The sequence below is a fragment of the Protopterus annectens genome, chromosome 1.part0 (assembly GCF_019279795.1).
Source record: "Protopterus annectens isolate FY-2018-M chromosome 1.part0, PAN1.0, whole genome shotgun sequence".
In the NCBI taxonomy this organism is placed as follows: domain Eukaryota; kingdom Metazoa; phylum Chordata; order Ceratodontiformes; family Protopteridae; genus Protopterus; species Protopterus annectens.
This window is the reverse complement of record NC_056725.1, coordinates 364878479-364905056: the sequence shown is the minus strand read 5'-3', so window position 1 is coordinate 364905056 and position 26578 is coordinate 364878479.

The following is a 26578-nucleotide window of genomic DNA, read 5'->3' as shown; positions in this document are numbered from 1 at the left end:
CAGACAGAGTGTGAGTAGTGTTGTTGTATGCATTGTATAGCACCAGTGTTACAAGGTTTGTGTGTACATACTAGTTTATCTTGGAATGCAGTCTGTCTGGATAGATCTCAACTGTGGGCCTATCCTCTTGATGGCCAGAGGTGTGCCTATTATGTTTTGTCTGTCCACCACATAGGTCTTGTGTCAGATATATCACTGGCAGTGTGTGTGTATGTTGAGTGCTATCAGTACATGGCTACACCCATTTCTGTTTCTAACTTCATATTCCTGACTAAGGGCATGTTGCAGACTATCCTGTAACACCAGTGACTTGCTTAGTGTATGACAACAGTTTTACACATATGAGCTTGTGTTCCAGCCTCTGTCCTCCACCTACATACCAGGCTTTGTACATATGACATGCTGTCAGGGGTGTTATGTAGTGGGCTGTGAGTATGTCATGCTGCCATTCCTGCCATCAGTCCACTGCTGTTGTGTCCCCACACATACTGTGGGGTTTGGTCCACACCTACAAAACACATGTGTGCCCTTATGCACTCCAGAGGCCAGTGTATGTAACAGTGGTATATGGCCCTGTATTATTGAGTCCGGGGGGGACGCACCATAACTAACCTAGGCTGATACAACATGTGGGAGTATCAGGGTTAAGCTACCATAAGGTATCTGAATGTACATTACCATACAATTCACCTTGGGTAAATGCAGGCATACTGACTCCTGCCATAGAGTCTGTTCTGTTTGTCAGTGTGATTGTAATGGTGTCAGTTATGCCTTGTTATGTAACAGATACATCCCATTGTGTCAGCTGAGGTCCTTACCCCCTAGGGATTGTGTACAGAATGTAGATAGAGGCTGCTGGACTACACATCTACATTACTTACTGTTGATTGTTTGGTATCCTGTGGCCCAGTCTGTCTTTACTATTGTACTACTTGAAGGCCTTTGCCTGGACAGCAACATATGTAAACCTTTTCTTTTTTTAATTAATTAAAACAAATATGGCACTATGGTTTTTTTTTTTTTTTTTTTTTTTTTTTTTTATAAAGTTGGTCCAACTTAATTCTGGTATATAACAATTGATTCCCCCACACACAGCCTAGCATCAGTGTTTATGGACAAACAATATATAAATTAAGTTTATATTATAAGTGACACAGGATTTTTGTAAATGGTGCACTTTTGCTTATGTCACAGTAACAACATAGTTCACTTTTAAGTAGTGTTATGCTTTAGGTAGATTTACCCTGTTTCAAACAATGATAATTTGAATAGCACTTTGATAATTTTAATTAATATATAATTTTTTTTAACATTTCTATTTAATGAATATAGTAACAATTTTTACACAATGACAAAATACTTTTTTTAAATTATAACATAAATAGAAAAGAAAATTAATTAAAATATTATGAGAATGTTAATACATTTATTACATGGGTTATTAAGAATGATGGATTTTTTAATGAATTTTTTAATGAACAGTTTCGTAAGTGATTGTACGAATCATATATTACATTATTTCGTAATATATAAGAAAGTTCAAAGTATGATTTGATTGCAAGTTTATTTTTTTAAAAACAAGTTCCTACATATAATTTTCATAATTTTTGCAAATTTAGTTAGTAAGTTAATCATTTAAGCATATTTATTCATTTATGTATTTATGTATTTATATTTATATATATTTATTTAACAATATATTTATATATCTATATAATTATATATTACATATGGAAACAAGGAGAGTGTGCAACAAATTTAATTTGTGCATTAATTTGCTTTGTATGGGAAAGAAAGAAAAAATTCGACAGCAGAATGCACAGTATTTTGAAAAGCAAGCACTTTAAAGACTTTTGTTTACATACATTTCCTGTTCATTGTGTTACGACCATATAAGGAAGAAATTCACTTATGGTGTACTTGGTTAACAACTGTTCCAATTACAGGTTTAATTAATTAATCAATTTCATTAATTACTTGTAAATTGTTTTAAAACAACAATATAAAAACGAGAGGGACTGTGTATTCATTATTCTGATGAAGTCTGCCTGCAGCAGACGATAGCGCTGAATCTACTGAATTTTATTTTTGTTATTAAAGAAGATTGTGGTCTGATCAAGCAGAGTTTTATTTTCATGGTTTATTGGACTTGTTACATTTTTTGAATGTAACAGATACATCCCATTGTGTCAGCTGAGGTCCTTACCCCCTAGGGATTGTGTACAGAATGTAGATAGAGGCTGCTGGACTACACATCTACATTACTTACTGTTGATTGTTTGGTATCCTGTGGCCCAGTCTGTCTTTACTATTGTACTACTTGAAGGCCTTTGCCTGGACAGCAACATATGTAAACCTTTTCAGACTCCTGTATTAGTATAACTGCTTCACAGTTACATTACTCTGTTTATATGGATGTCAGTGTCTAAACAGATATATGACATGGCATATACAACTGTAATAGTACACAAATAAAGCTTTCCCATGTATGCAAACCTGTGTGTGGTGTTATATCCTTTGACCTCTCTGTGGGTATACGTTGCAGGCAATAATTGTCATTTGTATGGGTGGCTCAGAAAGTGTCCAGTTGGTAAGGTGGTAACTGTAGGCATAGTGGCTGTTCCATATTGTGTGCACCTTCTACATATGTATCTTCCTATACATATCTGTGTGTGTATGTGTAGTTACACACACATATATATATATATATATATATATATATATATATATGTATGTATCTGCATATATGTGTCTCTGTATATGTATCCCTGGGATGTTCATTGCTTCCACATTGTACATTCCCTATGGTAGCAGGCTGTACTGCATGATATGCTACTAATACCAGCCTGACATCAAACAGGTGGGATGGAGTACTGTTAACATCTTGTGCCCATGTTGTCAGGTCCTGGTTATGGGATCTGCAACAGTTAGTGTATTGCAGGGCAGACGTGTTTGGCTGTATAAGCATATAGATGTAGACATATATATATCTATAGACATATGTATCTGTGTATATATATATATATATATATATATATATATATATATATATATATATATATATATATATATATATATATGTATATATTTCTATATATATATTGCTATATCTACATATATAGATATGTATATATCTATTTAGATATTAATATATGGACACACACACATAAATCTAAATGTTTAAATACATTTCCTGTACTGTTGAATGACTGTGCTGGATGATATGTTTGTGAAAACATCAGGGCTATGCATATCTGAAATGGCTTAGTGGTGAATCACTTTGGCTATGGTGTGCAGGGTCTTGGGTTCGAGCCTTGCAAAGGCTGTTTCTTTTCTTGCTGGGCAGAGCAAGGGCCATTGGATACAGAGTGTTTAAGGCACTTTTAAGCAGTTGTAAGCAGGTTTGCACAGGTTTGCATGGAGGTAAGCACTGCTAACCTCTGGTTACAGTTTCTTATACTCAATTAGCTTCTAAATTGCTTAATCTGTGTAGGCATTGCTTACCCCTGTGCAAACAGGCTTAAACCTGCTTACTGCTGCTTAAAAGTGCTTACTCCCACTTACCCCTGCACTAATTTCTTTGAAAGAAAAGAAAAAAGGGTTGATAGGAAAGTTGTGAAAAAGGGGCACAAAGAGGGGAAGACAGTAGGGAAAATAGCTAAGGATGTGCAGGAGGGTGTTGGGAAGGTCCTTAGCTGCCCATTTCTTCTACAGCAACAGCTGTACATATACACTGACTTTGGACACTAAAACCCCTGAGAGATGGGTGAGGACAACATTAATATGTTGTGATGCCAATTAGACCAGATTACATGTGTCCAATGGACATGTGTGTGAAATGGTTAGCTATGTATGGGGAGATATTTTTTTTGGGAACAGATTGCCGTTTTTTTTTTTCAGGTGAGAGTGGGATGTTGGGGAGAGATATAATTTATTTATTTATTTATTTATCATTTGTTGACCGGGAAAGTCCGACTAGGTTTCACAGATATATATTCACATATATAAGGTATATTTGGGGAGGTAGGTTGGGTAGGTTAACAGTCAAGACAAATATGATGCATATAGGGGCAGTATATTTCACATGTGGGGGGTAAACACCTTGTTGGGGAGGGGTGTTGGGAAATCGGAAGCCCATGAGCCTGTTAGTGGAAACAGTGGGACTGAGATCCCCACCCATGGGCAGTCAGCACTCCACCTTCACGGCCCCAAAGGTGGCTGTGCTGTGGGCTGAGTTAGAGAGCCATGCTGAACCTCTAGTCATGACACACGGCCCCTCGATCTGGTGTAGAAGAACTCCAAACTGCTGATCAAGCTCTCTACGCACCACGAACCGGACCTGGCATCGGGTGACAACTTCCTGTCCACGGCCGCTCCTAGGGGGGGGGCAACATCCTCTGAGACAGTTCCACTGAAAGGTGGTGCAGGACCAACAGACGAGGAGGTCCTGGGTTGGGCCCCAGATGTGCTGGTGCCCGGTGCCACAGCCAGCTGAGATGGGACAGGTGGATCCACTGGAACCCGCATTCCCATATATGCTATGGTGTTTATGGTGTATCAACATATGTGGGTTAGTAGTAGTCAACACATTACAGGGTTAGGTATAACAGCATGCATATATATTCCCATTAACCCAGACACCAGATATGGAACAGTTACATAGCAAACAGAACACATGCATATATGGGACCGCAGTGGTAATAACAACAGCATGCAGGTACATTGATGGCACCATGCCACCAATGTTGGAGTATTTCAACATAGCACATGCATGGAAACAGATTTAAATAATTATCAACCAATAGGACATATGTCCCCACAGAACAGTGAAGTCATCACACACCAGCTGAGGTGGGTATTTAGTTTATTGTTGGAGATATGGTGGGGGGGGAGAGAAAGATTTTAATTAACAACTAGTATATTCCTCTAGTTCACATTACTTTCCTAGTCAGTACTGTGATATGTACCTTACAAGTATTATTACACTACCCTATTGCCTTAGTTTGAACAGTGATATGGCTGTCGACATCTTTATACATGAACTGGTTTTACCTGCAGTATACACCTCTTACCTGGTATACCTGTTGAGGAAATGTTTGTTACCACTAACTTACTGTTTCTACACATACTCCCAGATTCCAGGTTGATGTTGTGCACTTACCTGTCCATCTCCTTCTGCACAGACTCTTGCCATGTGAACCGGGACATATGTAGACTATTGCCCTCTTCAACATTTAGTGACTTACAACACTCTTATACAGACATTCCTACACATTTTATTTATGTTGCACAGTGTGGGTAACAGTGCTTAATACAACAGTACTATTAAGTGATTGCAAATCTACATTACCATATGATACCAGAGTATACACATGCAGTCCAGCATTTAGACATTTACTGTCAGGCTATTATGCTTTTATTTACATACAAACTATATGAGACTCTTCCTGCCATATTCCCTGGTGATGCTGTACTTGCCTTAAACAATACAGGTTTTATACTGGCAATTACCTTACTAATGCTTTTAGATTTATTTCCTATGACAGTACATGGAAGTGTATTACTGACCTGCCTCGTATCACAACCTCTCCAGGCGACAGCCATGGGCTTCCTGGTTCACGGCCCACTCACTTGCAGCTGTGAAGGACATAAGAGGAATATTTAGCCATACCTATCCATAATATACATGAGCTGGCAATTATTGCACCGGTAGTGGAGTGATACTTACACACAGCTGGGACAGCCCCTGCCATACTAGCCTCTTGGATTCACTGCTCCAAGAGGTCCCCCTTATGCCACTTCAGGTTGGCATAGTGATGCCTGACCTGCTCACCAGTTCAGGGTATGCCAGTGGCACTGGTGAGGTCATGGTCGAGATGGTCCCAGGCTTCTGCCTTATATTGGGAACCCTGGTACTGGCCCTGCAGCAGTCTCTGGTCATGGTCTTTGACAAGGTGTTCTGCCATGACTCTGGACTTCTTGATGCCCCAGCACTGTGCCCAGAAGTGCACTCCCTGTCTCCTTTCTGCCATGGTGCCAGCAAGGAGAAGCTACAACCAGTTATGAGATGTATTCCCACCTGTTGGGTTTAAGTAGGGCTGAATTCCTGCATGATTGGCCAGTTTTGAAAAAGATAAGCTATGGGCAAACCTGCTTACCTATGGTTCTCATTGTTTAAAGGGGTATACCACTGGCCACATTGAGTTAGCTGGCCTAAACATTGCTTACACCTGCTAAGCTGGCCTGTGCAATGCTTAGCGTTGTTTACATTTGACTTTGCATTATATTTGCTTTTTCACATTGATTTATTCATTACATCTTATATATATGTCTGGTGTCCATGATTCATGTGTACGTACACTGTATGGGGTCCTTGTGTTTAGTAGGGGACTTCAACAATCTGTTACATTTACATCTCAGATCTGGGCGTACTTCAGTACTCCAGTTCACATATTTTTGTTGTGCAGTGGGCCATAGAACATTGTACTGTATACTGATTCCTTTGACATGTTCAGTTTGATTTTACTATAGTGAGGATTTGTTTGGTGACAGCTCATTCTTAAGTACTGCTTTGATGTCTTGGTGGTTAACTACTGTGACTATAGTGTATAAGGGCCTGGGTTCAAGACCTGCAAGGCTGTTTATTTTGTTGCTGGGAAGAACAAGGGCTGTTGGATACAGAGTGATTAAGGCACTTTTAAGCAGTTGTAAGCAGGTTTGCGTGAGTTTGCGTGAGGGTAAGCAATGCTAACCTCCGGTTGAATATGCTTACAGAGAGTTAGCTTCAATATTGCTTAACCTGTGTGCGTATTGCTTACCCCCATACAAATGGGCTTAAACCTGCTTACTAGTGCTTACATATGCTTACTACTGCTTAATAACATTTACGCTTGCTTACTAGTGCTTAATCCTACTTATAACTGCACTGATTTAGACAGTAATGTCTAATGGTTCTTGGGAAGGTGGGGGATTTGGAAGCTGTATGGAGTTATCATTCATTACACATTTTACCTTCCATTTGTATCCATGATTCCTGTGTACATATACTGTATGGTGCACATGCGATTATCTGTGGACTTTGCAACATTATGACACTGACACCTCACATCTGCATTTAATGCAATACTCCAGTTCACAAATATATGTTATTTAGTAGGTTATGCAACTAAAATATTGGTCATAACGTAAATTGACATGGAAAATGGAATGTGCTGCAGTGGGACTCAAACCGGGAAAGCCTGCTCCTAAGGCGAATGATCTCCCCACTACACTATTTCTATACTGCTTCATTTGTATATATCTACCTTGTTATCCTCTTCAGCCATTTAAGCTGCATTAACCATAGCTAAGTGATGGGCAAATCCACGCACCTATGGTTAGTTTTAATTGGACTCATAAAAAAATAAATGGTATGTTTTCTTTGTATTTACTATTGCTGTTGTACATGTGGGGGGATGTTGCTGGGGTATGCGGACACCTATGAGTGGTCTCACTCATTCTTTTGGCCTTTCTGCTGTTCTTCATTCCGGGGGCATTTATATTCTGCAAGCTCTGCTCTCAGACATGCCCCCTGCACTCTTACACACTCCGTGTAGGATTTGGAGCTCAGGCAGTGCACCTTCATTAATATGCATGGCACTCTGCCGTCCTGCTCCTAAATGGCCGCTTCTGTGCAGGACTAAGCTAGTTCTGCATGGATGATTAGTAAATCTGGGGGAAGGTTTTTTTTTAATCAAGAGTTAATTTTATCTAAAATGTTTAAGAAAGAGAAAATGCACCTAAAATAATTTTTTTTGTGGGAGAAGCCCTACTGCCCCCCCCCCACTTCCTTACTTAAATATACTAATTCCATGGTTACACAACCAAGAGAAATGAGAAAACGAAAACTAAATTAATCATTGTTATCCTTATTTAACTTTCTCTGTGGTTATACCACTGTGGAGTTAGTATACTTATGTAAGGCTGGTGTGATGGCAAAGTCCCCTAAATGGGGCCCAGGGGTTGCTTCCCTGCAAAACATTTATTTTTGGTGCATTTTATCATTATTAAACATGTTAGATAAAATTAACTGTTGATAAAAATCCTTGTCGATAAAATTAACTGCTGATAAAAATGTGTAGATAAACTGGGTTTAGGTAAATAGTGCATTAGATAAATTATACCAGATCCACACACATATAGATAGATAGTTCAAAATATCTATCAAGCTGTCTCTCTCTCTCTTTTTATATATGTATGCATATCATCAAATACCAAACATTCAAAATGCCACCCAAGTGAACGATCAGTTTAGATCAAATCTAAAATGATTGAAAACAAGAAAAATTAAAAATTACTTTTGCCACCTACATCCCCTGTTAATAATATATACCAACTCTGAGATCACACAACAGCAGGGTAAGTGGAAATCCCCTTTCCCTGCTGCAGCACAATTCCATATAAAAAGCTGATAAAAAATTGAAAACAATGTTAGCTCATATGAGTATTCACCGTTATTTGCAGCTTGTGATCAAATTAATAAATGAATACATAATGACCTAGAAATATATTTCAAGTCACTACTGTGAGTACCATACAGTGCAACCTACTGTACCCCTCTCAAGCCCTCCCAAGCTCTAAGTAGCATACTTATAGCTAGAGCGAGGCAAAGGGGCAACTGCCCTTGCTGCAAAGCGTTAAGAGTGTGTGATCAGGCCCTCAGTGCATTAACAGTATTATGCTGGTATCGCATTTGTGATCAGAGCTGAAGCAGTGCTTTAGTGCTCCATGTGTGACATAAACTAGAGTAGCTACATGATATAAATATACCAAATAGTTTGTTAAACTTCAAAATTAAAGAAGAGCTTTTTATTTTATTAAAGCTATTTATTTGTTTTTATGTTTTTGCATTTCTGGCCTGAACTGAATCTCTTTAGTGCTCTAAGTTAAAGTTTAAGAATACTTGGCTTGTTCCTTACATTAGGAACACCAAACTAGGGAGCAGATACATTATTTTCAACTTAAAGTTGAGGAGGAGATGGACCGGCTTGGAGGATGGCACTGGACACTGGAATAGGTAGCTACATCAAAGAGAATCAGAGACAAACACCCCAAATCAGGAACTTATTTATATACTTACAATGTTCCTAGTATAGCAAGCTTTGCATTAGCAAATATTTTCTGAAGGGTATAAAGTCTGAAACGCACACACATGTCATTATTTAGTGATTGCAGTTTACAACAGCATCAGAAAGCCACAAATTTTATGTGGAACATACCACAGATATGAGGGGAAAAATCAGGGAAAGTTGAGCATTTTCCTCTTTTTCAGCCTTCACGTGCATGCACACGCACACACACACACACACACACACACACACACACACACACACACACACACACACACACACACACACGCACACACGCACACACACACACACACACACACACACACACACACACACACACACACACACACACACACACACATGCATGAATTATAGCCACTTGCATTACTGTACACCTCAGATATTGCATGAGATCAAGTGAATGAATACATTCATAAATAACAGCCCAGAAATGTATCTGACCTTGTTGCTGTCAGAACCATACAGTGCAATTGCCTTCTGCCCTGTCAACCTCTAAGCTTAATAATTAGTGTCAAAGACTCAGAAATCAGGAACAGGAACATATTGTAAAACATGATCCTGCTCCTCAGAAATCAGGAATATATTTTAAATATTTTGCTCATATTCTTAGAAAGAAGTAGAATACCAAGCTTTACATTACCAATCATTTCTAAAGGATGCAAATTCTGAAACTGACATGCCTATTATTATTTAATAGCTGCAATCCATAACAATTTACTGGAAAGCCACGCATTTTCCAATGAGCAGATCAAACACATCTCATCTTCTTTGCTCATGAAATCTGGACACAGTAAAAAATAGTGTGTGTGTGTGTGTGTGTGTGTGTGTGTGTGTGTGTGTGTGTGTGTGTGTGTCTGTGGGGGGGGGGGCAAAGACCCAAAAGAGGACAGTCTTTAAGTGCTTTTTTCTTTTATGTACAGTAAACTCCCTCTTATCTGGTCTTGCTGGGAATGAATAGCTGGTTAATTAGAAAAAGCATACAAAATAGCACTTATAGGTTATAAATCAGCTAGAATAACAGGGTTTGTGTTAGTATGCATTTTTCCAATGAATATGAAGTCTGAAACTCAAATGTTTGTTATTATTTACCCCATTGGAGGCTGAAGTGTTGTTATTCTCTGTTGACTTTTGCTAGGGCTACAGCAGAAATTTGATGGCTGGTTAAAGAGGAGGCCACTTAAAGAGAGGCCAGATAAGAGGGAGTCTACTGTATTTGTTAGCCAGATAAACCTACTGGGCAAAGTACCCATTTTCAGGGGGCGACCCATGAGCACTGTTAGAGTGACTTACTCAACATCTCAGTAGGCGAATGGAGGTAGAAGAATTCAAACACTATGCTTCTGAATACAGGAAGCAGTTCAATAACAGCTCAGAGCTGTAAGTGCCAGACAACAGTAATTCATTTAAACAATTAACAGAACAATAGGCTTTGCACAGAGATGCATTTGTTGGATAATAAGAACTATGAAATTCTAATGATTGGCATTGCTGACTGACTGTAATCTTCAGCGGTTTACCAGGATTTATTTTTAACTTATTTATTGACCAGGTAAGCTCAATAGATGAATTATCTCTTTTCAAGGGTTATCTAGGAACACTGTTTGGTTAAGAGGTCCAGGGTTTGATTCCCCAGCCTCCACTGCCTAACTGTTTAACTCTGAACAAGGCACTTAACCAGACAACACTCCTTGGCTGAAAATGAAAATGATCCATGGAAATCTGTGCTCTACGCTGTTAAACAAATATAACGAAAATAAAAGTGACATACTGAGAGTCACTCAGTAGACAAATGAAAGTGGAAGGAATACAACCCTGAAGAGCGAGTAGCTCATTAACAGCTCAAAGCTTTACACCTCTGCAGTAAATGCCAGGCAACTTAAAGACTGCAAACTCAGACACAGATAAAAGGCAGACTACTCTAATTTATTCAAAAAGTTGTCAGAACAGGTTTTGCATCCACTTGCATTTTCTTAACAACAAAAACTATGAAACCCTAATGACTAGCATTATTGACCGACAATAATAGTTAATGATTTATAAAAAAAAATGCAAGTGATGAAAATCTGGCAGTTTGTGCAGAGAATTGGGACCAGAATTCTTAAGTAGCTATTGGCTAAGTCAAGGATGCAGGGTTTGATTTTATCTCCCTCTATTTGCCTACTGTATGACTTAACCACACAGTGCTCCTGGACTGCAAGACAACATTGGGAAATGGTTTACTGTGTGTGGAAAAGACACACACACACACACACACACACACACACACACACACACACACACACACACACACACACACACACACAAATCTTCTTCTTCTTCTTCTTCTGGCTTTTCCCAGTTAGGGATCACCACAGTGGATCATCTGTCTGCTCATGATTGGCAGTGGAGTTTTACAGTGTCGAGTTGCCAGCCCGGCACGCAACCTTCCATGGAAGGCACACACATGCACACACTCATGCCTAGGGCCAATTTAGAGTATCCAATCCACCTACAGCATGTCTTTGGGATGTGGAAGGAAACTGGAGCACCCAGAAGAAACCCATGTGACCACAGGGAGGACATGCAGACTCCACACAGAAGGCATCCCAGCCGAGGATCAAACCGGAGAAACTCTTGCTGTGAGGCGACAATGCTAACCAATGCACCATGGCCACCCATGGACCCACACAAATAAGGGTTGTTCTATTCTTCAAAAAAGTATTAAAAGTGTCCAAGAATGTCTCGAAATAACAATAACAATAATAAAAGACTGCTTTTCTGCTTGTAAAAAAAGACCATGCTTTCTGATACTCTGTTTCTCTGTTTAGCTCCAAATCTCAGTCAGGAACTTAGTGATCTATATTTGAGCCAAAGAAAGTGGAGCAGAACACAGCAGTCAAATGTCGAACCCAAAGCAGATGTGTGGTCGTGATTGTTTCTGACTTGTGGTTGCACCATGGTAAAAAAGAGTAAGACACTTTTTATGTATTTTCACTATGTCAGAGACTGGGCACTTATTGGTGCACACAGATTCACGAGGTGGGTGGGAGTGTGGAGACATGTGCCCCTATGTGTTGTCATGTGGAACTGCCACTGGATGCATCGTCTGCTGTTTCACAGAGAGTATGCTAATGAATAAAAAGAGGACGGTGCAATTTCATCTGAGATGCTTATAGTCTTAGAGTAATCACCGCACTAAATAAAATTCTGTTTAAAAGATTGAAATGAGGTAGAGAATTCATTAGCCCACCACTAAGTCAATTTTTAAGTGTTAATTGTCAGTTGTAGGTATTTAGCAGAAGTGATAGGCCATTTGACACCTTAGCAAAAAGCAGGTTCGACAAAATTAAAGGAGTACCGCACCCACAGACTCAAAAAACATGTTTAAAACATCATGGCATGATGTTTCCTACACTTTAACAGCACTCTGGGATTATTTATAGGATTTTAAATATTTGTATATGTAATGCCAGACTCTGAACACCTGGAGGCTAGCATATTGACGTGGTTTGGATAAATCAGGTTGCCATCCAGTATCCCAGAAATCATTGTTTGGCTCAAAAATGTTACATCATGCAGGCCTCCGTTTGCCTAAAGTTCCTGTCATTTCATAGATGTTGCATGCGTACAAAGTACTGAGTAAAATAGAGCAGTGTAAGTAACATTCCCTGCTGCTGGATGACTACTTAAAACAGAAACAGTGCAAATGCCACAGAACACACTCAAAGTGCTGTTTACTGCTGCCTTTTTTTCTAATTTAGTTTAAATAGCACTAATTTGTGAGACAATGAATTCCAGTCCATTTACTTCTCCCCTCCCCCATAGCACTTAGCTTCCCTAGCTGTCAAAGTCCTGAGGGTAATTTGACCTGGTAATTCCATTGATTGGCAAATCTCAGAAGAGTGCTTGACTCATGTAATTTAATCTTTGCTCTAGCATTTCCTTTGTTAGAGGGGACATTTTTTGCTGCACTATAGCCATGGCCTTACTTGACTACAATCACATCCAGTAAGGTCTTGCACCAAGGAGCTAAAGAATAAAACATTTATACTGTTAACCAGTTTAGATCTTTATTAATTTAAGTGTTAAGGTATCACTTCTTGCTTCCACCTTGTTAAAAATTGAGATTTACATGTGCAAAGTGTGTTGGTATGCAGTGTTTGCCTTTATATGTTTTTACTCCACTGGTTGATTTGCAAAAAAAAAAAACCTTTTGCAGTGTCCCTGGATTTGTGTTTGTACATACAAACCACATTGCTATATTTTCCCCTTCCTTTTTCTTGTGTCCAGAAGTCACTTATAACAAAGTAAATTTTTTATTGATTTTTTTTTTAAATAAAGGACATCAAGGTTAACTTACCTTGAATCAGATAATGGGTGCCACTACAAAGAATCACTGTTGAAATATTTGTGCATGGACAAAATCCCTTACTAAATCTATTTGCCAGCCTCCAGTTCAGTTGGTGCTATGGCTTTAATATACTGGTGTGTTTGCTCATGCCTTCCAAATATCTCCACCATTACATACCACTTTTGCAGTACAGTAACCACCCAACATGCCCATACACCTTTAGCCATCAATATGCAGCTACTCCTGTTCATGTGAGTATGTGAATTCATTTTCAGACTTAAGGTGTGGAAGCTGCACTGAATAATTCTAGGTGCTTGTTCAGGTTTCACATGGTGCTTGCTTAGAGCTACTCTCATGTTAAGCCACTATGAATATGTTGCACTGCCACCTCTGATACCAGGGTAATGTTTTAATCTTTCCATTCCCGCACTGCACACTAGCAGTATCTGGTGCAAATACAACAGAGAAGTATGCAAGCGATACACCACCTAAGCATCATTTGCCGTGCAGAATGTATAAGTATGCATACCAAATTTCTGTGTTTCCAAACATCGGTGTTACTACACTACTACTGAATAAAATGAACAGCACTCAGGCTGGGGGAAGGACAAGGGAGCCTTGACATCACAGAATGGGTGGGTCTTATTATTTTAGTTAGAATCAGATGACGGCTGTGGTGATGTCACTTTGGGGGAGGGAACTGATTAAAAAAAAAAAAAAAAAAAAAAAAAAAAGTACCTGCACTGCCTGGCCTTGATGATGTCAGTAATTGGGCGACTCCAGCAAGCTTTATTCAAATGTGAGAGAATCATTTTGTAAGTGAAACCATCACAGTATGAGAAGGTAGGCTTCTGTTACAGAAGGGGAATTATAAAAATTGTAAATGCTTTACTGTTGTTGCTTTACAGAGGACAATATAAATAGGGAGGAAAGGGGCTGTGAAGTTGAGGAATACAGTAGAGAAACCTGTTTTACTCCTTTAAGTCATTTAGCAACTGTTTCTTGCAGAACGCTAAAACATTATTAAAAAGTTTTTATATAAGGATGCTGCAAATAAAAAGTAGTGTTAGTTTCTTAAAAATGACATACTGACTGTTTAGATATATCCAGATAAGTGAAATTAATATCTCTGCCATTGTGAGTCAATGAACTGATAAGACAGCAAAATATTTTGCATCCTTACTGTGTAATATAGCGTGGACACAGTGTCAGAAAAGAACTATTGCAGCCCCTATCACACCATTTTGGTTGCAGCCAGTTATGAGGTAATGCATTAATATGGTAAATAAGTTCAAAATGTGGTGCCATGCTAGATTCTAAGAAGTGGGTATAGCATTATGGAAGATGAAATGGGAAAAGTAACAACTGCTTTAGCTCACAGTTTGGATACCGTAATACACTTTAAGACATGATACACAAATGAAAGGTTTTCTGCATATATGGCACCTTACTATAGATACCGATGTCCCTATATTGTCTGTGATGTACAGTAGCCTGCAAGTGGTAATTGGGCTGATGTTGCTAGAGAATCTAAGGTATGTGTCATAATGAATTTAATTTGCCAACATAATTGCGTAAAGCTATGAAAACTAGGGGCACACTGTTACAGTACACATAAACTGTCTTCATATATTATATAAAGTGCAGGCCTCTGCAAACTCTGCAGTGTTTAGGAATGATTTAAGACCATACTGTAAACATAACCTTCATGTAATACAGAAGGACTATAGAGGATGAAAGTATATTAAATCATGGCTGTGACATTAGGAATGCGTTTATCCTTCTTGCAGATACAACCAACAGTATATTTGTATGTATGCACACAAATAGTTGAACATTTGTTATATTGAATGCGTGTAATGCTGGCAGAAGTGATCAAAGAAGCATATAATCAGTTGTACTGGCATTGCTATGTGGGAGGTTGCAGATTACCGGAGTGTAGGGATTTATCCTTACCCTGCTGTTGTGTGATCTCGGAGTTGGTATATATAATTGGCAAGGGGTGGTGGGGTGCAGGGTGGTGTCTTGTTTTTCTTTCTTTCTTTTTCATATTTTGTTGGGAACAATGTTTTTATGTTTTATGCTCTGGTACTTCAGTGTTGGGGATAGTAAGAATTATTGTACCATGTTCTGACACCACCCCAGTCACTTACTCTGTAGAAAAGCATATACACAATAGCCTTTGCAAATTGTAAGCCAGGAATATCCAGTGCCTCAAGAAAGGCTTACGAAATGTTGCTCCATGGAGACATGACTACAAATGCTTGTGCAAGTCATGGATTGCATACTTCATACAAATGCTTTCTTTTAGAAGATTGACAGACATTTTCAGAATATTCATGACTTCAGGGAAACACATCACCCTAAGAGTAAATAGTTTTTCAGTGTGGACTGTGATGAAAAATGCATTTATTTAAGCTTCTGGGAAGAACTATCCTTTAATGCAACTGCTTCTTTTTATGCAAGGTTAGCTAAGTTCTGGTGTTGTATTTTTAATGTTCATGATGTCAAAGCTTCAGTCTCTTAGCAGATAGTACTAACACAGTTTATTATGTTTACAAAACCCTAAGTATTTTAGCTCAGCAGTGCACCACAAGGTTATTCTGTGCATATTATATTATACCATATTGCACTATATTATATTACATTTTCATAATGACAGAAGGAGATGATAACCCTATCTAGTCTGCCCTTTAAATGTCTTAACATACTATCTTTCATCCACACCTGTCTTCAGCCATCCCATTTTCCACCTGCCCCATGTCCTTTGCAATATTTCTTTGGTTTACCTCTCCTCTACCCATTCAGTATACCTTTATTTGGTCAACGACTCTTAACTGCGGAAAAGTGCTTTCAGTGATCCAGGAAGCAGTTAGTCCCTACTATCTGTTGACTGTGACTAGTAAGGCAGTAATGCTACACTGCAGCTTAGTGCTACCCAGATGGAGCAGACATCCATGGGCAACACAGAGCTGTGTCAGCTACTGTCTGGATCAGTGTCACCTATTCTTTACTACAAAACATTAGGTGGTGAGCTCAAAACATAGTGACATGTCAGAAGTTACTCTTCTGGCGGATTTAGGCTGTAGATAAGAAGATAATTCCTACTATCTTTACCATGCTAATGCCACTGAGAAAACGTATTAAAAAAAGCAGAGCTCATCTGTCCAGATTCAGACACACAACAAGTCAGTCAGGTGATGGCTAAGACCATCATTAAGTAATATCAAAGCAGAAAAGTAAATACTGACTTATTGTGCAATATGTCTCCAAACATTTTCTATGCATGTGAGTTGCTTCAGCTATAGAGAATGGTACATTTTTTAATTCAAGAAAAAGTGGTGATGTGTCTGCATTTCCGTCACTATCAATGCAGTAAATGAGAACAGCACAGTAGCTGAATGCAATTTTAAAATGTTACTGTAAATTAGCTAACATCCTAAGAAGACATTTGACACAGTAATAGTACATACATTATGATTGTTGTTGGCGTGTCTCTTGTTTGCAAGCGTAATCAGTAGTTAAAAAGGTTTACTGCCACAGAAATTAACTTGCTCTGATAACACAGCAGTTCAATGGACACACACATTCTTATGCAGCACATTTAACAACTGATTTTTCAATACTGTGGTAATTTATTTGTGCAAAACTGAAACAGAGGTGAAATTACATTTTCCAGTTCACTGGTGTGCTTGGATCTAAACGAAATATGTAAAACATCTATTATCTAAGCAATTTTACTGAAATTTCATTAAATATATTGACATTCTGCTAACAAAGGCATTCAGCCAGAGTAGTTAAAGGTCAATGGCATTTTGATATTGTTCCAGTTTTAATTCTGCTCTATGTATTTCTCAAATGTAACACGCTTATACTGTCATTCCCAGAGATATGTAAGGCTTTTTTTAGGACACTGGCCTCTCTGCCAGTGGCTAAACGCATTTTAAATTGTATCTCTCTCTCTAATGCCAGCACTTGCCCAAACACACAAACACACACACACACACACACACGCACACACGCACACACGCACACATGCACACGCACAACACACACACACACACACACACACACACACACACACACACACACACACACACACACACACACACACACGGGCACATTTCCTGGTAATGGGAAATACCATGTTTGTGTGATCTTGGCATTAGTATACTTAATTAGCAGGGCTGGGGGGTGTTGGGGTGTTCCCCCTGCAAAAGGCAATGTTTTATTTATTTTTATTTTCTATTTTGCATATTCTGAGGCTGTTTCTCAGTACTTGCGTAGTGGCTTGTCAAAGTTAATATGGGAAGTTGGTATAATAGTTAAAGTGTTTACCTTATAGACATAAAATGCAAAGTTTGAGCCATACAAAGGATACTTAGCTAGGCTTGAAATGGCGCACAAGGGCAGTTAGCCTAGTACTAAGCTATGAACATATTTTCACTGTATTTTTGTCGATGATTTGCATGTTGACATTTGGGTATATTCCATCTTTACTATTACACCTCTCTCACTTTATATATAATATATACATGTAATTTACGCATATGAATAGGTATCTATACATATGAATATATTCCTTCACATCAAGAATTCATATATTGAACATTCAATTTAGTAAAAAACATCTGATCACAAATGAAATACACACGCATGCACGCACACACACACACATGCACACACACACACACACACACACACACACACACACACACACACACACACACACACACACACACACACACACACACACAATCTTCCATGATAAATAACATCAAAGCTGGGCAAAACCTGAAATTGGTCATCATTTGATCAGTGTTCTACTCTGGTAAACAAATTTAAATAAATAAATAAATGAATGAATAAGGAACACTTGCAAATTAATCAATAAGAACAGATTGCAAAAGAAAAACAAATAGCTTTCTTTTGTGACTGCACAAATAGCAAAGCATGCACTAAAGTACACACCACAGTCAAATTCTATTTATAAAGGGAGTTTTACCTATGCACCCTCAATGAAGGGGATTTGCCTCCATCTCCCCTATCCCCTACTTAAATATACCACCTCTACACTGATGTAATGCAACTAAAGTAAAACACCTGCTATTATGCTATGGTTGACAGTATGTGAGTTGACTATAGCTTAACAAAATCAAAGCAGCACTCGACAAATCATGCAGCAGAATCTATACTTAATAAAAACAGTTCCTGACTAAAGCAATGGCACCCATATATGTATATATCTATGTCTATCTATATTTATGTATCAGTCTCTCTCTCTCTTTCTCTCTCTCTCTCTCTCTCTCTCTATATATATATATATATATATATATATATATGTGTGTGTATGTGTCTGTGTGTGTGTGTGTGTATGGTTCCCAATATCAATGTAAAACAACAATAAATCATACATTTGTCAAATGCAATCCGTATTTCGACTTTAAATGTAAAACTGTAAAAAATATACATATCACAGCAGAGTAAATCCTGAACAGAAAACTCATTCATGAGCAACAATGAGATTGAGTTTATCAGTAAAAGTAAACTAACTGGTGTATCTATCACAATCATACTTGCATTTATTAGCATAAGACATGGCTTTATTTTTTCTAGAAAGCTGGGAATTTGCTCTGTTTGTTAAGTTGGCAGGTAATATCTTTGAAAAGCTTTTTCACTTGGTCAGAGAAGAATTGGTCTCATTAGCTGAAGTCCATCATGGTTTCTATAGAGTAACAACGGTCCCTTTTTAGTGGAGAGCAGTACATTAATTTATTAAAAGGAAGGTTAAGGTATTAAAAAAGTAGAGTAATTCTTCAGAAATGTAGCCAGGTAAATTAGCTTACAGGGCATTCCCCAGTTCCTTCAACCAAATGTGAATCAAAAGAGGAAAAAAGAATGAAAGCAAAACTCCTGTGGAGATGAAGACCATAAAAATGCACTTTGGATTATATCAATGATCTCTATTTGCTTCTTGCTACAGTTCTTAAAGCATGCACACTCTAAATACAAATCTTTTAAGTAGCTGTGATTTTACTTTTCATCTTCTTCAATGACTTCCAACACTGCACTAGATCAACACCTCTTCTGCAGTGCCCCTAAAATGCCCTATTCTTCCCAACCCAAATATGGATCTGTACCTTCGGCCGTAACTGGCAACCGTTTGACCTGTCAAGATTGTCAGACAATGGCATTCATAACTTGTGGACAAGTGAATAAACTTAAATATTTTATTTTCAGCAGTTTGAATTGTATCTGTGCTGTGGGTTGAATGAATGATAGCTATTGGCACGGCATACTCTAGCCTTGGGAGTAAAGCATTAAATCAATGGGCAACTCGGCTTTGTCATTAAGTAGTTGTGAAAACTTCTGTGAAACTTAGAACTGGTTTAGAACTTTTATGTTGATCTGTGTGTACATTAAAGGATAGGGTTTGATCAAGAGTAGGCCCTAAAACCTTCTGGTGGGTCATGCATGAAAGAGAGGTACTTGCCATTCTTTTTATAAAGATATGAGTAGCTGATATTTGTTTTTGGGTACAAAACAGTCTGACTTTAGATTTCCGTGTTTCAATAGTTACCTTGATTGCTTTCCGCCAGTTCCAAGTCTTCTTGGAGTACTTTACTTAAATACTGGTTGAACCTGGTAGATCTGGCCAAATCCAGTAGAGAAAGCCACAACTGTAAAAATTGTACTGCAGGACAGCTGTTCTAGATGTTACTAATAAGAACGGCAGGAAGGAAAACAACTGCATGGGAAGAAATTACTTAACAGAGAGGCGCTCGCCCTCCACTGCTAACAGTAGCACCTAGATAGTTTAGCTAGTGCGACAAATTACATCAGAGCAGTTATCTTTTTCATAGGATTCATAGGCATTGCAAGGCAATCAATCTCACAACCATCAATGTCTTCCTAATACCCATTCTCAGGCTGTACCCATGTTTCCAATGAGGGCTAGTCCAGTGAGTTCTGCATAGAATTTGAGGGTATAATTACAATCATGCAGTTTCTGTTTGAAGGATTTTAATGTATGGCACTGCCTAACCTGCACTGGTAGCTTACATACATACATACATACATACATGCATACATACAAATATTTCAAGCACGGGCATTAATGTCTTTCTAGCCTGCCAATATATCAAAACACTTGTTCCTATAAGGTGTCCAGGCTGTTCTTAAAAATATCGTAATTACTGCTTGCTTTAATGTAATCTGGTAGTCTGTTCCATGCATCAGCTGCTCTCTCATAGAGGTAGTTGTCTCTAAATGTCCTGTATGCCTGGATAAGATCTCCTCTTAGATATCTACAACAGACACTGTACAAGTTCAGATATTTTAGTCTTTCATAATAACTTACATTTTCATATCCATGTATGTCCTTGGCATATTTCTGCTTCCAGTTTACTCATGCTTGTTTTCTTATAAGGTTTCCATATTGCAATTCCAAGTACTCAAGTTTGGGTCTAATGTAACTAACAAACAATGAATTCATCATTCCTGATTTCCTAGACTTTATAAATATTTTTATACAAACTATAGTTCTATATGTATCATTAACCCAGTTGGTTGAAATGAGTAGAAAAACTCAAAGCTGGATCTACCCATATACCCAGGTCCTTAAATGAATATACAGTTTTAATCACTGTGTGCTGTATTAAATACTCACCTTTCAATTTATGTCTCCCAAATCTTATATGCTTAGTTTTTGATGTATTTATCAGCATATTATTCTCCTGTGCCAAAATTGTCAATTTAGTCAAGTTCTTTTGCACATGTCTTATCTGTAACACATATAATCAGTTTACCCAATTTCATGTCATCTGCATATAAACTGTATATAACACCTCAGATGAAAAAATTTAAGTCTGAAAGATACAATCTAAACAAGTAAGGGCCTGGGACAGAGCCCTGTGGAACACCCTCACTGTCACCAAGAATTTTACATGTTCAGTTGCTGTGTGATACTTGCCATGTCCTATTTTAAGGCATGCAGCTATCCATCTTATCAAGAGTACATCAATACCGAGTTGTTCTAATGTATTGATCAATGTTTTGTGTATGACCCTATCAAATGCTGAAGTTAAATCTATATAAAGTACATCACAGCACAATTTTTCATTCATAGCTGTTGTTGTATTCTGACAGAATTTTATGTTATTGGTGGTAGTAGATCTATTATCAACATACGCATGCTGATATATGGTTTCAAGTTCCAACCTATCCAATTCTGACAATAACTTATCCAATATTACCTTCTCTGTTATTTTCCTCAACATGAAAGTAGACTTAATAGTCTATATGACTCTGGGTTTGTCCTACTCCCCTTTCTCTTAAAGACAGGTTTAATAAGCACATCTCCAATCTTGAGAAATCTCCCAATATTTATATGGCATAGTAAATAATAGATACAATGGTACTATAAGTTCTTGCTGAGCAATCACAGGTCATTATTACTAATTCCATCTCCTCCATGTGCTTTGTTTGGATTCAGTTTGCACAGTTCTTTTTTCAATATAATATAATTTGATTCCAGAATCTGAGTTTGATTCCAGTATCCGAGATTAGATTATTTCAGAGCTGGGGTTGCCAATGGATCTATTGCTCCATTGTGATCTATTTTATCTGCTGGTGAAGATTTAGATTCCTGGTTCTACTCTTGACTTTGCTATTAGGCTTGCACTGATGTAGGGTGTTAGGGACAACAGGGTTGCTAATGGCATGCTCTGTGAGGCACAGGTCACCTCTCAGAGGTTTCTTAAGCCTGAAATAGTGTTAGCTAGGAAAGTCTGATTCTTCTCTAGTTGTTTGATATATCAAAATGAGGAATATCCTGAAGGGCATTGTACTTTGCAAATGGTCCAATCAGAGAATATCGACACCTTTAGATCTGCATGATGTAGCCTTTGCATATTAGTTGTGCCAAGGGGAAGAATTATAATTGTTGCATAATTATTTATGGAGAGGGAGCAGGCAACCCAGGTATTGAGGTCCCTGATTATATTTATTTTTGTGGGGGAGAATTGTCTTTACTATATTTTGCAAGAAAGGGTTAATTGCTAAATGTGACTATACTTTTTCACATTTAATTTGAACCCATTGTTAGTACTTCAGGAGTTATCTTAGGTAAAACCCTTCTGAAGAGTATGTAGTCAACATGAGATAAATTATGGTATTGTCCCTGTCCATGAGCTCAAACCTTTGTGGCCTGTTTTCAGGCTGTCTCTGAAGTTGGGTATGTGTGTACAGGATATGATGCTACTGTCAACCCTGACTTTTTTGTCACTTTTGAGTCTATTTTCATTCTGGCCTGAGAGTTGTATACGGGTGCTTAAGGCATGCTTTTATGGTGAGTCGTAAGCCTAACCCGATTTAACTTGATGTAGCTGAAATGCCAATAAGCAGTGGATCATGAGAGCCTTCTCTATTATATTTGTGTCCATTATGTCTGTCTGTATATCTATCTATCTATCTATCTATCTATCTATCTATCTATCTATCTATCTATCTATCTATCTATCTATCTATCTATCTATCTATCTATCTGTCTGTCTGTCTCTCTGTCTGTCTGTCTATCTATCTAGAGCTAACCACCCAATGGCATTAAAACTGACTGCAGATGATTTGGTCATGTTGACTAATGTCACTAAAAATGGGTATGGCTATTTGTCACTGATAAGTGAGCTGAGGACCTGGTCTACTGTGATGTGTACCAGGGACACATGTTAACAATGGGAGGGCTATATGTACCTCTGTTGATCAGAGTGTGCCTGGGTCAATAAGTTACTGTCTGGCCAGTATCCATTTGCTCTGCCTATGTCACTTGGATAGCACTGCTGAGAAAAAGCAAGGTGGAAGTGTATTCAACCTGCTAAACATGAACTAAGAATTGCTACACTGAATATAGGTTTACTGGCCGGCTGTAGCTTGCAAGTGGATGACATGATGGTAAGGAAGAGGCTGGACATCCTGTATATCCATTATACAATGCAAATAATTCTGTAGCCAGAGACGATTGCTATAGCAATTGCCTTTACCAGGTGAGTAAAAAAAATGATGTTACTGTACAGTAAAAGAGCACTACCACATAAATACATACCTGTCAACCTCCTGTCTCTAGAAATCTGGAAAAAGACAAAATAATCAGGGGGGGGTATGAAGGTCCAAAATCAGGGAATCAGGAACAGTCAGGGACAGGGACAGATTTAACTTCTTGCTATTATAAACTTAGAAAGTTGATGTAATAACAGGTTTTGCACTAGTATGCATTTACCAAAGGATATGAAGTCTGAAACCAAATGATTGTCATTATCTAGTGACTTCAGTCCTCAATGAGATAACAATGAATTTTATAAGGGACAGACCAAAAGTATTAGACAAAACATCTGGATAGCTGAGAGGTATGCATAAAAACAGAATTAAAACATAATCAGATATGGTTCACAATAAGAAGGAATTAAATGATTCCGCAGAGAACATGAATGGTGTTGCAATAATAACAAAAGGAGCAAAAACTTAATTGTTCTTGATATAGAAATGTAAACAGAAAGTGTATAGAAAACTCTTTGCATGGGTCAAGTAGTTTAACCAGGTTCAATGAAACAGAAGCAAATCAGTATTTGGTAGGCGAGAGAAATGTTTTTCACCTAAAGAGTGTATGCCTGGTGTCAGAGTCATGGCCTCAAGCTCAATGCCAAAAAGTGCAGTGTCATCCCCTTTGGTAAAAACTCTGTACCCATGAACTACCACATCGGCAGCAATCTACTTAACACCGAATGTGTGATAAGACACCTTGAAACCCAGGTGGACAGTAGTCTCTCCTTTGATAGTCACATCGCCACAGTAGTCAGGAAGTCCTTCTACGTGGCACACCTCATCATAAAAGGGTTCTCATCCAGGAAAAGGTTTCCCTCTACTCGTCACTCATTAGACCCACTATAGAGTACATTGCCCTTTTTGGAATGTACCTCACAGGACATCTGCAGCAGCTGAAATAGCTCAGAAGTACCTCACAAAGAGGATTACTGGCCTCAAACAAATGCCCTACACTGACCGCCTCAGAAACTCCAGCTTTACTCCATAGCATATCGCCTACTCCAAGGTGATCTCTGCCTAACATATAAAGCTATGTCAAACCCAGAGCTGTTGGACATGCTACACCTAAAGAAATCCCAATCCCTCCGAGCTACATGCTCTAGGGGCCTAAACCTCATCACCACAATAAACAGGACATGCTAGAGGGATAGATTCCTGTCCCAGAGACTTCCTATACTCTGGAACAAGCTACTCATCTATGTCAAGCAAAGTTCTTCATTAGCACTCTTCAAGAAAAATCTTGATGAGTGGATGGAAAATAGGAAATACACCCCGGGGATCACTTCTGTGTCTCTGCTGGACAGTGGCATAGGAAAATAACTTTCTTGGGTGGCGTAAGCTATGGAACCTTGCTGGTTAGGCTTACGTAGGCCCTTGGGCTGATAGCCTAGTACCTACCTATCAATTATAAGAATCATATTCTAAAGATTAGTACATTTTCCTAGTGGCACATTAGCTCTTTCTTCAAAGTCTTAGAGCTACTATCTGCTAGAATGTTAGTACTTACTGAGATGACTCAGCAAGAGTGAATATTTACCCAGCCATGGGCTGTGATCCTTGAATAGTAACTTGAATAACAACAACATTAAGAAATGGACAGAGTGCTATCTCACTGGGAGCCAATTTGCCCTTCCCAGGCTGACCCATTGGGGGTCTCTGATGACAGGAAGACCAGCCTGTGTAGCTGCTTTCAGATGGGGTTTACAGCAGAAAACAGAGAGACTATCATTAGTTAAGGTGGGAGATAACTTTTTTAAGTACTAAAACATGTGCTTTTGTGGTAAGAAGCCTGGTAATGTGGTAAACTGATGGAATGCCATTTGGTATGGAAGTTAAAATTTAGGTACATGCAATCAATGAAATTAAATTCATAAGAAATGCCAGCAACAGCCTGCCCACCAGTCCATGGGACATCAAGGGCAGATGTTAGCACTACTTCCAGATGCTTCTGAATGAAAAAAGCTCATAGAAGCTGTACTGCCCTAGACACAGTCTGTGAAGAAGGAAGATGATGAGCTCGACATAGAAGTATGAAGAGCACTAAAGAAAATTAAGTCAGGGAAAGTAGCAGACTCTGATGAGGTCACAAGTGATATGATCAAGATAATGGATGAGATAGAGGAGAGACAGGTTCATAGCTTCATAGGATGATACTAGGCTATTGGCCCAGAGGCCCTTATAAGTATAGTCAAGACTTTTACCCATGTTCGCACAAAGTTATGACCTGTTTCCCCTGTCCAGCAGGGACACAGATGACTCCTGAGGGTACTCATTACAGTGCGGAGAGAAAGGTGCATCTCAGATAACTGGACAACAGTGTCCATGTACAAGAACAAAGGTGTCATTCACAACTGTGGGCAGTAAATAGGCAACAAACGCCTGTTGCACTATATAAAAATGCTGGATAGGGTGATTGTTATATGAATATGCAGAATAGTAGAAAGCAAGATGGCAGATGAGCACTCTGGATTCAGATTAGGATGTAGCATAAGTGACCCAATGTTTACAGTTTGACAAATAGTTGAGAAGGAGATAGAAATGAGGGAAGAGTCCAACTGGGCATTCCTAGACTTGGAGAAGCCATATGACATGGTCCCAAGAAAGCTGATTTGGGCAGTTCTATGGAGGTTTGAAGTCCCAGATACACTGGCAGAATAATGTATGTTGTGTTGAAGGCCCAAATGACAAAACTATAAACAGTGTTTGGTCTCATACAGGTTCCCAGTGCAAGTGGGTATGCATCAGGGTTAATTTCTGAGCTCACTGTTGTTCATACTGATAATGGACTACATAAGCAAATAGGTAGGAGGGGACAGATCAACAAAGCTGCTATATGGAGATGATGTGACATTATAGGCAAACTCTGAGTAAGAGCTTCAGCAAAGGATATGGCCATGGAATACAAAACTGAAGCCATATGGGATGAAACTATGTACAGATAAGACAGTTGCCATGGGAGCAAATGGGGAAATCAGAAGAAACTGGGAAGTGAGACGTAAGGGAAAATAATGAAACAGATTAACAG